Raw genomic sequence first — 18,032 nt, forward strand, 5'->3', positions numbered from 1 at the left:
TTTGAACTATAACATCGAGTCTGTCTAGAACCTGGTGTACCCTCCAACACACAAAACCAAGGACTCTACTCTTCTAGTCCCCAGGCACCCTTCTCTTCTCCCATCTCTCCATGCCACCTTGTCACAGCTCCTCTCCCTGAATAATAAGAACACTCTCTGGCACTTTTTAGTTTTATAGATTTAGCTGATGTTTGAATAACAGCATTTTCTCCACAGCTAAATTGGAAAGTGGATTATTTGCTTTACAAAAGGATTCTCGACTTTACAAAGGATTTCCCAGAAGAGGACTTTAAATAGCAACCTCCCCCTAGTGCATTTAAACTATAATTCCATTTGCAAGCTACTGCTTCTCAATACCTCAAATTTAGTTTACTTGAGGGGCTAGGCTAGGCAGGGACTTCTAAAAGTCCCTCCAACTCAAAAAGCACATGAGTCTGACCAACAGCCCATAGCAGAAAGACCAGGATAGTGGTACTTGTTGCTCTCACCTGTAAAAGGTGTGTAAGAATGTCACCTACCACAAAGTTATGTTGTGAGGACCAAATTAGTTAAGATAGATGGCATGTCTAGCACATTGCTAGTACAAATCAAGTAGTCTGCCTGCAACTACTTTGACTAGCTTCCAACCCGTTTTGGCTTCCTAGCCAGAGGTGTCCATTCAAAATATAAATTCTACCTTGTCACACCATTCCACTCAAAATCTCAATAGTTTTTCAATGCCACAATCAAAAATCTCATTCCTTGGAAGATTCAATGAGGGCCCAATGCCTGGCCTTCCCCTGGCTGCTAGTACCATTACTCACCATTCTCATTCCCATCTTTACACAAAATCTGATATTTTCTCCAAATTACAAGAAAATGAAATTTCTTCTTCTAGCTCCTCCTGTGAGCCTCAGCTCCATTTCTGCACTCTCCTTTGCAATGAAACTTCTTGAAAGATTTGTCCATGTTCATGGTCTTCAGTTGTTCCCTCCCCACTCCCTACTTGAAATCTCCACTTGGATATAAAATGCAAATCTTATCGGCATGTCCAGCAACGAACTCCTAGCCCCCTCCTTCTCTATCTTGCTCTCCCTGGACTTTTTCTCACATAAGTTGATGCAAATCCAAACTTCTGGAAATCTTGCAGAAGTGTCTGTCTATCCATACCCACCATCCATATCCATCAGTTAACCCTATTGCCTCACCTTCAGAGTACAAGTGAAGAATGACCACTTCTCACTAACTGCACTGTCTTCCACTGGCCTATGCCATAGCTGTCTATTGTTAGAATTACTGCAATAGCCTCCTCATGACCTTGGTTTCCACCCTTGGCTCCCAAACCTTTATTTCCAGTAGAGTAGGAAGATAAATCCTGTTTAAACAGCAAGTCAGATCATGTCCTGATTGCTGAAAAGCCTTCAGTAGCCATTTCACTCCGAGCAAAAGCCAAAGCCCAACAATGACCGGAAGGCTCTCTGTAATCTAACCACCACCCAGATCTTTCTAGCTTATTTCCTACTAACTCTCCACCTGGTCCACTCTGCTCCAACCATGCCAGCCTGCAACCTTTCCTGAACATGACAAGCATGCTCCCATCTTTTAAACTGGCTGTCCTCTCTACCTGAAACACTTTTTCACTGGGTATCTGTGGAGTTCACCCCTCACCCTTCAGACTGTCACCTTCATAATGAGGCTCCCCTTTATCAGTACCTTCAAAAGCAGGAGTTGCCCCCACCTGGAGATACTCATGATTCTCGTTACCCCTCACCATCTGTTTCCCTTATCACTTTCTAATGTACTATATAATTTCATTATTACGTTTATTATTCACTGACTCTCCCTTTCCCAAATATATTAGCTCCTCAAGGACTGTAATCTTAGTGTGTCTTGTTCATGTATCCCACACAATCAGAAAAAAAAAAAAACCCAGCATATAACAGATGCTCAATAAATATGTTAACTAAGTAGATGCTCTTGTCATGCTGGTCTTCCATTCTCCTAAAACTTGAAGCTATAGTTCATACATCACTTCCTCAGAAAAACCCTCACTGATCTCCCTGGTAAATTTCCTTGATGACAGTTTCCAAAGTCCCTCTGCTTCACAGAACTTGTTTTTTAAAGTTTATTTATTTTAAGAAAGAGTGTGTGTATGTGAACCACAGAGAGAGAGAGGAGGAGAAAGAATCCCAAGCAGGCTCCATGCTCTCAGTGCACAGCCTAAAGCAGGGCTTGATCTCACCTGGAGATCATGACCTGAGCCGCAATCAGGAGTCAGACGTTTACTCGGATGAGCCACTCAAGTATCCCTCCTTCATAGCACTTTTGAGACATCTAACTTATATTTGTTTTGTGACTACCCAAGCTCTCTCAGGACAGGGAAAATTCTGTTTTTATTTATCATCTTTATCACTAATACCTAAGAGTCTTTGCATATAGTAAGTGCTCAATAAGTATTTTTTAAATAAATGAATAGCAGATGGTTATTCATATTATTATAAGAAGTTAATATTCCTTTACTCATCAACGGCCCCCAAGCACATACACAATTAGCATGATTAAAATCAACCTTCTTTAGGAGCACATGGGTGGCTCAGTCAGTTAAGCATCTAATCCTTGATTTTGGCTCAGGTCATGATCTCACGGTACCTGGGATCAAGCCCTCCACTGGGCTCTGCACTGACAGCATAAAGTCTGCTTGGGATTCTCTCTCTCTCTACCTCTCTCTTTGCCCCATTCCTGCTGTTGCATGCTCTCTCTCTCTCTCAAAATAAATAAACTTTTTAAAAAATCATTAAAAATTTTTTTAATGTTTACTTATTTATTTTGAGAGAGGGAGAGAGACAGAGAATCCCAAGAAGGCTCCACACTGTCAGAAGAGAGCCCAGAGCAGGGCTCAAATTCACAAACCATGATATCATGACATGAGCTGAAACCAAGAGGTGGACACTTAAGCAACTTACTCCTCCCCAGGCACCCCTAAATTTTTTTTAATTTTATTTCCTTTATTTCCAGTAGAGGAAACAGCTAATTGTCCACCAAATAGGCCAGTGGTAACCTGCAGGGCTCCTGTAGATACTCTGCCTTCTACCCTATGTGGCTAAAGGACTGTACCCAAGTGATCTGAGTGCCTTCTATCAGAACTTTACCTCGGTATTAGTTGGTTTCATCTGAAACAGGCCTTTTCATTTCCATCTTAAAAGCATGCAAATATTTTTGTTTTATGAATAAAAAATTGAAATTTGCCTGGGGAACCTGAGTGGTTCAGTCAGTTAAGCATCTGACTCTTGATTTTGGCTCAGATCATGATCTTACCTATGTTGGGCTCTGGGCTGACAGCCTGGAGCCTGCCTGGGAATCTCTCTCTCCCTCTTTCTGCCTCTCCTCCACAAACACTGTGTTCATGTGCTCTCTTACTCTCTCTCAAAATAAATAAACTTAAAAAAAAACAAATAGAAATTTGCAGATTAGACTCCAAAAATATCCATTCTTAATCTTTTCACTTTAAAGTGTTTTATTTTTAACTTTATTTTATGACAGATTAATTCAAAATTCATCATTGTAAGAGAGATGAGCATAATTGCCCAAAAAAGAAAAAGAGGGTGGTACATCTCTGATCTTCTGATAACTGTGTAAATACTGATATTCTACATGCATGGAATTATGACTAACTGAATTAGGGCTGATATCGTATACCCTGGATTTGTTGGGTTGTGTTAGTAATTTAACACAGAAAATTACTGATATAATCATCTGGTTAGTAAAATTAAATAGAGCTTCTTTCTTGATACACTATAGCCTTTTAATCTGGGACTTGAGAAGGCTCAGAATGAAGACATGGGTTAACTGCTTATGTATTCCTAGTTTTTTCCTCAGAACATTTACATAGTGTGTCCCTGTTGGAATGTTCAAGATTGACTGCTGAGCACTAAATAGTCTGGGCCCAGCCACAGGAATAGATTAGTACACAGAGGCCTGATGGAATTTTCCTCTGAAGAAGGGCTCTACCTCTCCTTCTCACCCCACTCTGAACAGACACTGTAACTCTTGTGTGGGTCTGAGGCCTTGGTAAATAAAGCAGTGGCAAGAGGGTGGGTTAGGCATCTTATATTTGCCAAGGACTCTTGAGAGAAAAAAGGAAACATTTTAACAATTTTACTACCAAATATTTCAAGCATATAAAAATTTATACAAATAATAAAACTAACACTCACATCCACTATCAAACTTTGTCAAATCTTAATATTTTACCTTGTATCAGATCTAGTAGAAATAAAAGGGAACATCAGAGATGTGGTTGATGTTCTCTAAGGACCCCACCTGTACCACACATTCACCTGTCTTCTTTCCAAGACATATTTACTCTCCAGAGTTTAAAGTTTACATTTATGTGTGTTTTTTATTGTTATCTGTAAATTTTTTGTGTTTTAAAATATATTCTCTAAGCAAGTTGTACATACACACATACACAAACACACACACACACACACACACACACACACACACACCTTGGCTCACTATTCTATTTTTCAGATGTATCCATATTAAAACTTGAATAAATCACATTCCATGTCATCTACTTTAAACCAGTGAATTGCATTTCAGCATTTAAACACATAAGTGATGGGGCACCTGAGTGGCTCAGTCAATTAAGCGTCTGACTTCAGCTCATAATTTCACAGTTTGTGGTTTCAAGCCCCGCATCGGGCTCTGTGCTGACAGCTCATAGCTGGAGCCTGCTCTAGATTCTGTGTCTCCCTCTCTCTCTACTCCTCCCCTGTTTATTCTCTCTCTCTCTCTCTCTCTCTCTCTCTCTCTCTCTCTCTCTCTCTCTCCGTCTCTCTCAAAAAAATAATAAATTAACATTAAATTCCTAACAGATCAACTCATTCTCATGGTGGTATATGTTCATGTTGTTTCTTTTTCTTGGTATGGCAGGGGTACTGGTGGCAGGAGTGAGGGAAGAATAAAGAGCTACTTTTTCTTCCTGGTGATTCCAATATGTACCCTGCAAGAGAGTCTGTGTGGTTAAAAGATGTCTGTGAGGGGCGCCTGGGTGGCGCAGTCGGTTAAGCGTCCGACTTCAGCCAGGTCACGATCTCGCGGTCCGTGAGTTCGAGCCCCGCATCAGGCTCTGGGCTGATGGCTCGGAGCCTGGAGCCTGTTTCTGATTCTGTGTCTCCCTCTCTCTCTGCCCCTCCCCCGTTCATGCTCTGTCTCTCTCTGTCCCAAAAATAAATAAACGTTGAAAAAAAAAAAAATTAAAAAAAAAAAAAAAAAAAGATGTCTGTGATGGTTAATCTTACATGTCAAGTTGTGTGAACCATGATATCCAAATTTTTGGTTAAATGTTATTCCAGAAGTTTCTGTGAGGATGTTTTATGGATAAGATAAACATTTAAATTGATGGAATGTGAGTAAAGCAAATTGCCCTCCATAATGTAGGTGGACTTCAATCAATCAGTTCAAAGAGAAGAAAAAGCTAAGAGAAAAAAGACTGAGGTCCCCTGAGCAAGAAGGAATTCTTCCAACAGACTGCTTTGTCCAATGAAATGCAACTCTTCCCTGAGTCCCCAGCCTCCCAAGCCATCTGGTAGATTGTGGATTCACGGAGTCTTCAGAAGCACATGAGCCAATTCCTTAAAATCAATCAATCAATCAATCTGCGTGTGTGTTTGTGTGTGCACATACATATATGAATGTACATACACACACACATCCTGTTCCTTCTATTTTTATGGAAAACCCTGACTAACATAAGGTCAAAATATAAATTTCATTTGTTTTCATTTGTGGCTGTCTGGTCTTTGGAGATCCAGAAACTTGGGAATGGAGCAAAAGCAATGGACACATTTGTTGTGTATGCTTTTCTAGTTGTTGTGTATGCTTTTCTTTCACCTAAACTTACACTTTCGGCCCTGGGCCATGAGTTATTTTCTCTACTCTCTGCGCTTTATCAGAAGATGTAAGATAAGGGGCACCTGGGTGGCTCAGTCGGTTAAGTGTCCGACTTCAGCTCAGGTCATGGTCTCATGGTCCGAGAGTTTGAGCCCCGCATCAGGCTCTGTGCTGATAGCTCAGAGCCTGGAGCTTTCTTCCCATTCTGTGTCTCCTCCTCTGTCTGCCCCTCCCACACTCATGCTCTATCTCTCAAAAATGAATAAACATTAAAAAAAGAATTAAAAAAAAGAAGACACATGATTAATCTCATAGGCACTCAACTATTGTTTATTAAATTATTAGCTGAATAAATGTGCGTGGTAATTTCAGAGAGCCAAATAGGGATAATAGTAATAAAGGGACCACTTAACCAACAAATCCATCAATACAAATACACCTGTGTGGCATGGTCATATATTTAGCACTATATTGGAAAGTGTTGGGTAATAGGGTCCAGAGAGACTTGGAAAAATAATTGCAATGGTGACATTTAAGGTAAAAACATAAAAGCAATCAAAAAATGCCGGTACAAAAGGAGCATGTGATAAAAATAAATATAAAAAGAATCATAAGATAGTAGTGATAAAAATAAATATGAGAATAAGTATGAGAAGAACGAGAGGTAGCATGATACGATGATAAAAAGAATGCCGAATTTGGGAACTAAAGGACTGCATTCAAATCATAACACTGCCACCCTGTGTTCCATATAACCCTTGGCCAGACAATTAACTCTCTAGCCTTGTTTGCCTTTTTTACAGAATGACTTTCAATTGTCTCTCACTGTGTTCACCCTCTAGATTTCCCATGTGTTGAGTGGTGAATAAGTCAGTTATATGAACGTCAAGTACTAATTTATTGATTTCCCTCTACCCTCTGTTTGTCAATCACAAAAACTACTCTGTTAATGAGGTAAAGCAGCATTCAGTACTCAAGGTGCTATGTTTAAAATTTTTTTTACATTTATTTATTTTTGATAGATGGAGAGAGAGAGAGCACAAATGGGGAAGGGGCAAAGAGAGAAGGAGACACAGAATCAGAAGCAGGCTCCAGGCTCCGAGCTGTCAGCACAGAGCCCAATGCGGGGCTCGAACTCACAAACCATGAGATCATGACCTGAGCTGAAGTCAGACGCTTAACCGACTGAGCCACCCAGGTGCCCCCCCAATGGTGCTATGTTTAAAAGAAACTACTGAACTCTGTCAAAATCCAGTGACATTACCAAGTACAGGATGAACCACTCTGCTACTTCTCGGATGACTTCACATTTTACATCCTGTTCTGGAAACTTCAGAATCTTGTGACAGATCAGATCATGGAACATGGGTCATGTAAATGCCTTCAAGTTGCTCAAATCAGCAACCCCATAACAAGATAGGCAGTCAGATGAAATTATCAGAAGCACAGATGGCACTCAATCGGGTTTAGTGTGGGAGAATTCTCAAAACATGCGGGGATTGAGTTCTCCTTTATGCTACCCCTTTGTGGAAATGCTTTATGTTTAATCAACCTCTCTTTGCCCACATGCCTGAGAAATGCAATTCCCTTTTCAATGGGGAAAATTGGCCCCTGACTGATTTCCATTATATTTATATATCCTTTGCCTTCCTGGGCATGCATCGGCTGGGTCTCTGCAGTGACAAACTGATGGATGGGGCTCTCTGGAGTGGAGAGGAGATGCAGCTCCATAGGACAGAGTTCCTCCTTTCCATCTATCTGCTCTGAAGGTATACCATCTCCCAGCGGGAAGCCACAGAAACACAACACAAAGATCCTGAGACTCGGAAAAGTGCTTTGAAAAAGAGAACTGAGAAATATAAAGTACAGTTAAAAGTGTCAGGGTATTCGGTTACAGTCCTGGCTCCACTGATAGCTAAATAGGTGACCTTGGACAAATCACATAAACTCATTAATAAAATGGAAATCTTTCTACCTCATTTCTCTTGGGAAATAACCAAAAAGTGAAAACTTATATTAGGAATGCAAGGGTTTTTGGGTTTTTTTGATAAATATGATCATATATAGTCTACTGGGGATAAAAATCTCAAGGTGCTTCCTGTGGTACCCTCATTTGGCCCTGAGCAGTAGAGCTTTGTGGTTACATGTAAGGAAGGGATTTGGAAGTCACCTGCAGGATTTAAATCTCACCTCCAACTCTGACCATAGGTGTGACCTCACATAAGTTCCTCAAACTGAATTATCAACCTTTTTTTTTCCTTATCTACAAAATAATTAGCTCACAGAGTTATTGTCATGTTAGTTCCACGTATGACAAAATTAACATAACTGAGTTGATTCTAGTTCTGGAAATTATTCTGGACACACTGGTGTTATTTGGTATAGTATTTGTGTAAAAGGCTGAAAAGAAGCCAACGTAGGGGATGCTAACACAAATCGTACAGAAGGCAAAGTTTCTTTCTATGTCTAGTGCCAGCAGTCACCCCCAGACCCTCGTTCCTCCTTCCTGCTATCCCTTTAGTGAGCTCAATGGGATTTTAAAGAGGCTCTTCCTCCACACTGCCGAATAGAAGAATGAAATACAGATATAAGATACTGTCCTCCAAAATGTACATTTTGTGGGGCCAAGCACAGGACACAAAGAAAATCTAGAGGAAAATTCTAGAGTGTACACACAAATGCTCAAGACATAGGATGTCAGAGATGAAGAAGCAAGGGAATTATCCTAGTGGGATACAAGCCACCATGGCTGTATCACAAAATCACAGTGAAGTTCTTTTGTATTCATAAAGTCACAGTGAAGTTCTTTGAGTGTCTACTGTGAAAACATTGTCCAACATACTTTATTATCTATAATCTCATTCAGTCCTCATAAATCTCCTTCAGAGTAAATATTACCATTCCCCCTTTAGAGAGGAGGAAAGGCTCACAGTGATGTCTCCTGGATGAAGTCACACAGAAGTTATGAAAAGAGAGTGAGTCTGTAATAGGTTTTTGCAGCTCTGCCTTACCTTCCCAGAATTTTAAAAGTTCATTTGGCTGGTCACATAAAATAACTCACCCCTAAGTGTCCGGGGTGGTCTTCTGGATTCTGGACCTTGTGCCGTTATTTTCTTGCTTTCATTGGCCCACTGGAAGCTTCAGTTCCCAAAATCTCCAGATAAGGAGTGGTTCCAAAGGTTCCCTGAACCTAAAAGGGAGAAGAAAATATGAGGTAGACAAAATCGTAATTGCACAAATAAAAAATAATGGCAGAATAGACCACTAAAAATAGGAACTAATATTTCCTGGAAAATGAGGGCAACAAAGTTTAAGACTTCATCCTGATAAAATAAAACTAAAATGTATTAAAGGGAGTTAATTTTACATTTAATAAAAATATAAATTATACTGCAATTATTTGACAATTATTAAAATTAACAAAGAATATTTGAGATCATTTTCCAAAGAAATTACATAACTGCATGCCCATGATACCCTCCAATGTAAAGGGAACCATTCTTGCAAAAAAAAACACTGAGAGTTCATCAATTTTCCCAAAGGCTTCCCTGCATCCTTTGATATTCAAATCATCAAATTATTCTCCTTTGAAGCCTATCGTGTCATCCTCCTTGTCGATTTTTCTCTTCTTCAATTATTAACTGGTCTAACTCTGTCAGATCCTCATTTGTCAATTATTTTGCATGTGATTAGAGAAATTCTTCATCATCCCTTCATCTTTGCAAAATCCTGCAGCTTTTTCCAAGACGTGCAGTTTCCTTCTGCAGTCAAATTGGAATATACATGTGCTATGTTGTCAGATGTCTGCGAGTACCCAGCAAAGGTACCAATGCTGTGGATGTAGAGAGCAGTATGTTAAGTGAAGAGAGATATTCTCATGGACACTAACTGTAATGAGGGGACAGTTTATTAGTCCATGCTCTCATTCACTGATGCCTTTCATCCCACTCTCCTACATAGCTGTAACTCTAGGGGTGATGGTAAATAATATTATGGTAAAAGGATTCTCTGTATTAGGAAGAATAATAACTCCTAAGTCCTGGGGAGCTCTTCACAGACAGCAAGCTACTTTCACATCCATCACCAGTGTATCCTAACACTATCCTTTAAAGAGAGGTGGAGTAAGTATTTTTATATACAATTTCACAGATGAGGAAACTGAGACTCAGCAAGGTGTACATTTTTAAAGAATTTCTTCCTAACCTACTCTCCATCTTCAAAGTATTAACTTTTGTTTACTATTTTCTTGCTTGGCATTGAGTACCGTGCTAAGTATTTTACATGTAGCACCCCATTTATTCCTGATAACTGTCTGAGTGAATGATTACAATCAGGCATAATTAACTTAATTTTGTAAAAACAAAACTGAGGATAATTAAAGTTAAGGAACTTGTTAAGTCACTTATTGCTACAACAATCCTGTATAAGAAATGACCCCAAAATCTCAAAGGCTTCCAACAACCATCATTTATTTCTTACTCAAAGAATCAGCTGGAGGGCTGAGTTGACTCTGGTTCAGGTAGTAAGTTGGGTTCGGATCTGTTCCATGTGGGTCATTTATGACCCATGCTGAAGTTGCAGTAGCTATCTGGGGCAAGACCTCCTCACGACATGTCAGCAGTGCATGAGGCTATGTTCATGTCATATCCCCGAACCTGCCACTGTCCAAAATGAGTCACTGAATAAAACCAACTCAATGGATAAAGGATGTAGAATCTGTCTACACTGCTGGGAAGCACTGAAGAGTCACATGACTAAGAGTATGGGTGGATAACCTATCATAGGTGTGGGCAGGCAAAGAGGGTAACAGTTACGTATTTTGTATTTCTGACAACAGCCATATCTTACCACTGGCCCAAGTCTCCCCACCAAGTTCTGACTCCAGAGCCCATGCTGTTAATCACTTCCAGGTACTTTGCAGGAACTGCACCCAATGCACAAAAGTGAGTCCTTGTGGTCATGTTGATACTATATCACCACTTCCTCCTGATCAAAGTTGTTTGTCACCTTCTAGCTGAACCCTCTTGATCCTCCTCTGTATATATAGCCCCGTGTAGCTCAGGAGCTAACCCAGAACTGGATGATTACTTTCTGTATTTCGAGGACAGCAGCTAAGAAGAAAAGATTTCCTCCTGGGCTGCACTGACCTTAATAGTATATTGAAACAGCAATTCTCAGTTCACAAAGCATTTTCATAGTTCTTATCTCAATGGACCCTTCTCCCTTAAATTTCAGGTAATAGACATTATTATAGCCATTTTAAAGATTTAGAAGCTGAGGCTTAGCAAAACAAAATTACTCTACAAATACATAGTTCATGAGCTCCCTGGTCTGGAAATGACGTGAAACCTTCTGCTTAATGTACTTCTATCATCTGGGCAGGCCACTTACTGAGGCTCCTGCAGATGACTTCACTTAATTTTCACAGCAGTGAAATGGGTCAGATGTTCTTATCTGTTTCTGTACACAAGAAGTTAGAACTGTCCCAGGTCATAAGTGAGGGGAGTGGCAAAACCATAGTCCAGCCCAGCTGTGTCACTGCACTGCCTCTTCCTTTAAACTCTACATGCTATTTTGTTTCTTCTTTCATTCTTGTCCCACCTCTCCACTAGGCAATCAGCTGCCAAAAGCCAGATGGTCTCTTGCCTCAAACCCTTGTGATGTAGCCAAACCATGGTCTGGACCCAGGATTTGTCTTTGACTCCATACCTGAACATTTTCGTCCTTTTTTTCTCAGTCTCCTGTATGCTACTCTGTCTAGTTCCATCTGGATCAATTGCTTGCTGACCCTCAGGCCTATTGGCTAGATCCTGATGCCTATTACCTCTCATCCTGCCACACAGAACTTCTCTTCTTAATGTCCTATTTTAAGACATTTCTACATTTACAACTCTATCAGTTTGGACTAGAAAGTCTTCAAGTTCAACTTTGGGACAAACAGGTTTTCAACATGTTTACAAGAATAAATCTATCCTTGATGTTTTTGTCCACAATATGTCTCATATATTTAAAATGTTCTTTTTATTTAAATTTACACATAATAAAATTAAACCTTTTTATGTATAGTTCCATGGCATTTAACACATGAATAAGTTTGTGTTACTATCATAACTGATGCACAGAACCATTCTGTCACTTCAAAATTCCCTTCTGCTTTCCCTTTATAGTTACACCCTTCTTCACTCCTAACAATTGATATCCACTGATTAGTTCCTCACTGCTATAATTTTGTGTTTTCAAGAATGTCACATAATATGTAACCTTTTGAGCCTGGCTTCTCTCACTCACGATAATGCCTTTGAGATGCATCCAGAATGTTGTATGCATAAATAGGCCATTCCTTCTTATTGCTGAGTAACATTTCATTGTATGGATGTGCTCTGGTTTGTTTTTACATTTCTCTGTTGAAGGACATTTGGAAAGTTTCCAGTTTGGACTGATTATGAATAGAGCTGTCATAAACATTCACATATAGATGTTTGTATGAACAGAAGTTTTCATTACTCTAGGATAAGCATCCAGGAGCAGACTGCTAGGTCATATGATAAATGTATTCTTAACTTTATAAGAAAGTGCCATACAGTTTTCCAGAGTTAGAGGTAGTTTTCTTACCTACCTCTATGCAGTTTTATTACAGGCAGACTTTTGTTTGTTGGTTTGTTTTGTTTTGTTTTAGAGAGAGTGTGAACAAGGGAGAGGGCAGAGGGAGAGAGAGAAAGAATTTTAAGCAGGCTCCATACTCAGTACAGAGTCCAATGTGGGGCTTGATGCCACGACCCTGGGATCATGACCTGAGCCAAAAATCAAAAGTGGGACTCTCAACTGACTGAGTCACCCAGGTGCCCCTCACAGATTCTGTTACAGTGCTTACACCCGGTCTTTGCTCCTCCAGATTTACTCTTGGCTCTTTTCCATCTTTCTCCATGCTCAGAAGACTAGTATCCATGGCTACACCAAGTAACTCCCTTATTTTTTGATTCCCATTGGGTTTGGCTTGTGGGAGGCACTGTCAAGATGGCAGAAGGCAGGAAGAGAAGGATGTCAGGATTTGCTTGCCTGATACCTCCCTTCTGGTTGTCACAGTTGTTGTATCTCTCTAACAGAACCATTGTTTCTTCCAGGCCACACACTTTGATTCCCTTACCTCCATGGACCTATTCTTGGTCACCAGGGGTCAATGCACTGTCTCTGATCATTGTATATTCTTTTTATATTCATATGTTTATATTCTTTTTATACTTATATTAATCTTTGCAAAGTCACTATAAAATAGGAAGATAGCTAGCTGAGAAAACAGAGGCACAAGGATAAATTGCCTGAGGTCACATAGGTGGTAATTAGCAAAGCCAAGATGAAAATCCAAGTCTTTTGACCCTAAGCCCATGTTCTTCCCAATAAACTGACTGCATCTTATTTGTGTCAATTCTCTTTTCATATATCCCTAGAGATAATTCACCACACATGCTAGGAACATTAAAATAAACTAGCAAAGTCTTGAATTTATTGTCTACATCTTCTCAGCATGTTGACTACATCAACATAGCTTCTCTTCTTCCTATTTATTGATTTTCTTTCTTATTTTTTTCTTGTTTTTAAGTGAAAGAGAGACAATGGGGGAGGGGCAGAGAGAGAGAGAGAGAAAGAGAGAGAGAATCCCAAGTAAACTATGCACTGTTAGCACAGAGCCCAACGTGGGGCTTGAACACATGAACTGTGAGATCATGACCTGAGCAAAAGTCAGACGCTTAACTGAGTCACCCAGGCACCCCTGATTTTGTTTCTTTATTCCTAATACCCATGATATCTTTTGTATCAATTCTAAGCTTAATAAAAAATGATCAAAATTCCTGAATAAAACATGGGAAGGCTAAATAAAATATTTTTGTTCTTAAGTGAATATTGTCTAATGCTAATATGCCCTATATTCATTATTTCAATGAATAATTGAATAGATTAATAATTTCTTTTAAACTTTAAATATTTTAACATAAACATCTACTGGAATAATGATGAAATTGAAAGGAACCATTCTTATTTAACAAAATAACCAATGCCTATGGGTGTCTGGCTTTACTACCCTTAGGAAGAACATGAATATAGACACAATGCACAGCTCTATATGCACATTCATCTATTCATTCCTTTGCAAATTAGTGACTTCATTTAAGTCATTTACCCAACGTCTTTCTACTAGTAAATAGAGGAGCTACTTCTCTTGATTTTCACATCAGGAATCTATTTACTATGTGAGAGTAATTTAAACTGGGATCTGTAGAACCCCAGGGGTCCCTACATGCACTCTTAAGGATGTGCTAGGTGCTCTTCAGGGTAACCAACCACCCCAATTTTTCCAAGAGTGAGGGTTTTTCCCAACATGTGGGACTTTCAGCACTAAAACTTGGAATATTCTGGGCAAACTAATGAAATGATCATTCTAACTGGACAGAATGTGTTTGAATTCAATTACAGGAAGGTCACCCAGATGATTCAGTATATGTGTGTATATACACACATATACATACATATATATAGATATATATACACACGTGTGTATGTATATACATATATATTAATATTAATATTGGAATTATGCAAACAAAATTATTTGTAGCTTTAATCCTCTTCCCTACCACATTTCCTTTCCCTTATCCCCAACTCCAGAGGAGCCAGAAGCAGAAGACTGAGTTGGGGGTAAAGTGGAGAAAGGAGAGCAAAGAACAGCCTGCATTTCCTTCGCCATTGCTGGTCAGTGGAATGCAAAGAAAACCTAAACTCGAATGAGCAGATCAGCTCTGAATTGGATGACAGACTGGATTCTTGAATTCTCCATCTCTGAAAATGATATTGGTAATTATCTCAAAGTGACCAGAAAACTAATGGAATCTGCTTAACGCAGCAGGTGGGAAAAGAGAAAGGAATTCAATAGACATTTGAAGGCAGAACTGGGCACAAACCAAGGCCCTTTCTTGGCTGTTCCCTACCAAAGCCAGCCTGCTTTAAAAAGTAGTTATGGGAATGCAGGTTATCTCTTTGAATATTGATTTCAATTCTTCTGGGCTAATTCCCAGATGTAGAATTGCTGGATTATATGGTAGTTCTAGTTTTAATTTTTTGCAAAATCCCTATACTATTTTCTATAGCAGCTGCATCATTCCCACCAACAATGCATGTGTTCCAATTTCCCCACATCCTCACCAACATTTATCTTTAGTTTTAAATAATAGCTACCCTAACAGATACGAAGTTTGCTTTTGATTTGCACTTCCCTGATGATTAGTGACACTGAACATCTTTTCCTATACCTGTTGGCCATTTGTATGCCTCTTTTTGCAGAAACGTCTATTCAATCTGATTATTTGGATATTTTTGCTATTGAATTATAGGAGTTCCTAACACATTTTGGATATTAACCTCTTATAAAATATATGGTTTGCAGCATTATTCATAATATCCAAGATACCTGAACAACATAAATGTTGATCAATGGATGAATTTAAAAAAAAAAGAAAATGTGGTATATACATATGATGGAATACTATTCAGCCTTTAACAAGAAATAAATCCAGGGGTGCCTGGGTGACTCAGTCAGTTAAGCATCTGACTCTTGGTTTTGGCTCAGGTCATGATCTCATGGGTTTGTGGGACTGAGCCCCACGTCAGGCTCTGCAGTGACAGTGCAAAACTTGCTTGGGATTCTGTCTCTTTCTCCCTCCCTCCCTCCCTCTACTCCCTCGACCTTGTTCTCTCTCTCTCTCAAAATAAATAAACATAATAAACATTTCAACAACAAAAGGAGAGAAATCCTTCGATATGTGACAACATGAATGAACCTGGAGGATATTATGCTAAGTGAATATGTCAGTCACAGAAAGAAAAATACTTCATGATGTCACATGTGGAATAGAAAACAGTCAAACTCATAGAAACAGAAAGTAGAATGGTGGTTGTCAGGGGCTGGGAGAAGAAAGGAATGGGAACTTGCTGTTTGACAGTTATAAAGTTTCAGTTATATAACATAAATAAGTTTTATAAATGCTGTTTGACAGTTATAAAGTTTCAGTAATATAAGTAAGTTTTATAAATCTTTATACAACCATGGTACCATTTTTAACAATAGTTTAGTATACACTTTAAAGTTTATTAAGAGGATAGGACTAATTTCAAGTGTACTTACCACAATTCTAAAAAAAAAAAAAAAAAAAAAAAGGTAAGGCAGTTATGAAAGAATCAAAGGCCCCAGTGAATGACTTATATGTGGAAAAGGAGAGGCAGGGATCAGGGTTCTCAGTCTACCTATGGGAGAAACTGGAGTAACAATGATACTTCCATGTGTTATTGAGGCCAAGGACGTGGAGATGGAAGGTTTAAGTTCTAGTAATATTGTATCACTTCCTGGCTGTGAGACATTGGGAAAGTCATGAACTATTTGAAGCCTCACTTCTGCATCTGTGACATGGGAATGGTAATATCCACTGCATATGGTTCTGGTGATGGGAAAATATGTATGCACAAGTGCTTTGTAAATATAAAGCACTATGGAGACATGAAATATGATCATTGGCAACAGAAAGAAAATCAAGAGAAAGAGTCTCAATAAGGCATAGACAGCTGGTTTTCTATGAGGTCATTCTCAAAGGAAAAACCACAGAGGAGTGGATGAATCCTTAGATAGTAGAAAACAAGACCAGAAATCAAGGTCAGGGTTGTTGATTTATGGCTTTCTCAGGTGAAAGACAGCCACAGTCAAGTATTTTGTACCACACCCTTCCCTCAATCCCTTGTTCAATTTCAACTCATCCTTTTCATTTCATTCATCTTAATGAGCACTTCCTCAGGGAAGCTTTCTCTGAACACCCTTCCCAGCTGTCAGAAAAAGTCCACCTCAACATAGTTGAAATGTCACATTTACTTTTTTCAATTACTTGATTGATGCACCTCTCCACCCAACGCCTAGATAGCAAGCACCAAGGAGGAAGGAACCAGAACCGTGGAGGTTTATCTTTATATCCTTATCACTAAGCAGATTGACTGGTGTGGAATAAATGTATACTGAAAACCTTAATGAATAAATGAATAATACATTCTGCCCCATCTGTCCTTCCTGATCTGCCTAATAATACTACATACCATCTATCCTTGAATTCTGAAACTTTATTATATCTAGCCTTTCATTGGAGTTTAAGTTAATGTTGTGCCTCTCCAAATTGACTCTCTGCTCTGTAAAGACAGATGTTGGTTTGTCTCTATTTGTTCACCTCACATTGCCCAGGATGTGGATGAACTGATAGGTGGTACTCAGTAAGAACACAGTGCCTCTTAGTCAGCTCATGAATCCACTTTCTCCACCATCCTTGCCAACTGCACCCAGGGGAGTGCTCAATTCAGAAATGGATGCCAATTGGATCTCTAATTAAAGTAAATTATTCAGATTCTGACAAGGCCTCCACATGCATAATGGATCTATAGAGTCCTTTGTCCAAACGGTCTCAAACTGCACCTCAGAGTCCCAGGGTTCACTGCAGAATTTCACAAGCTGAGCAGACAGAAAAGCTTGGTGGGAGCCAAAGGGGAGATTTTAAGTTTCCTCATCTTTTCTATAGGCCAAGAAGCTGTCCTCTCTGTTCGATACATGGGGGGTTCAGGTTAAGATTTTAGTGGCCAAAAACAACTGCTCTAGTACAATGCTAGCATTTTACTTAGGGGGAATTACCCAGATAATGGAGGGAATTGGTGGCTGAAAACTGACAGCAGAATGCCACACGAGAAAACTACAGTGATAATCTCTTCCGAATGGAGTATTTTCCAAGTTTCTATGTAATCTGAGCCTCAATTTCTATGAAGGTAACAGTCCCCAGAGCCCTCTCTGTATCGCATATTCTATGATCTGGCTGATTTGGCATTATTAATAATATCATTTAGAGAGTAGAATTTAATAGTCATCCATAGAGACTTGCTGAGCATGTCAGTGTGTGAGCCCATGCAAGTGAATTCCCTCATGGGTATGGGCTTAGGTATGTCTTCCGTAAAAGAAATCATCCTGTCATTAATCTGTGTACAGCCACACTTGTCAACAGTAATCACAGCAACATCAGTAACCGGCAGAACACAGTATAGATATTTTGGGGGAAATGGACACATCTAAGACATTCCAAAAA

Source organism: Lynx canadensis, chromosome A2 (genome assembly GCF_007474595.2).
Source record: "Lynx canadensis isolate LIC74 chromosome A2, mLynCan4.pri.v2, whole genome shotgun sequence".
NCBI classification, from domain to species: domain Eukaryota; kingdom Metazoa; phylum Chordata; class Mammalia; order Carnivora; family Felidae; genus Lynx; species Lynx canadensis.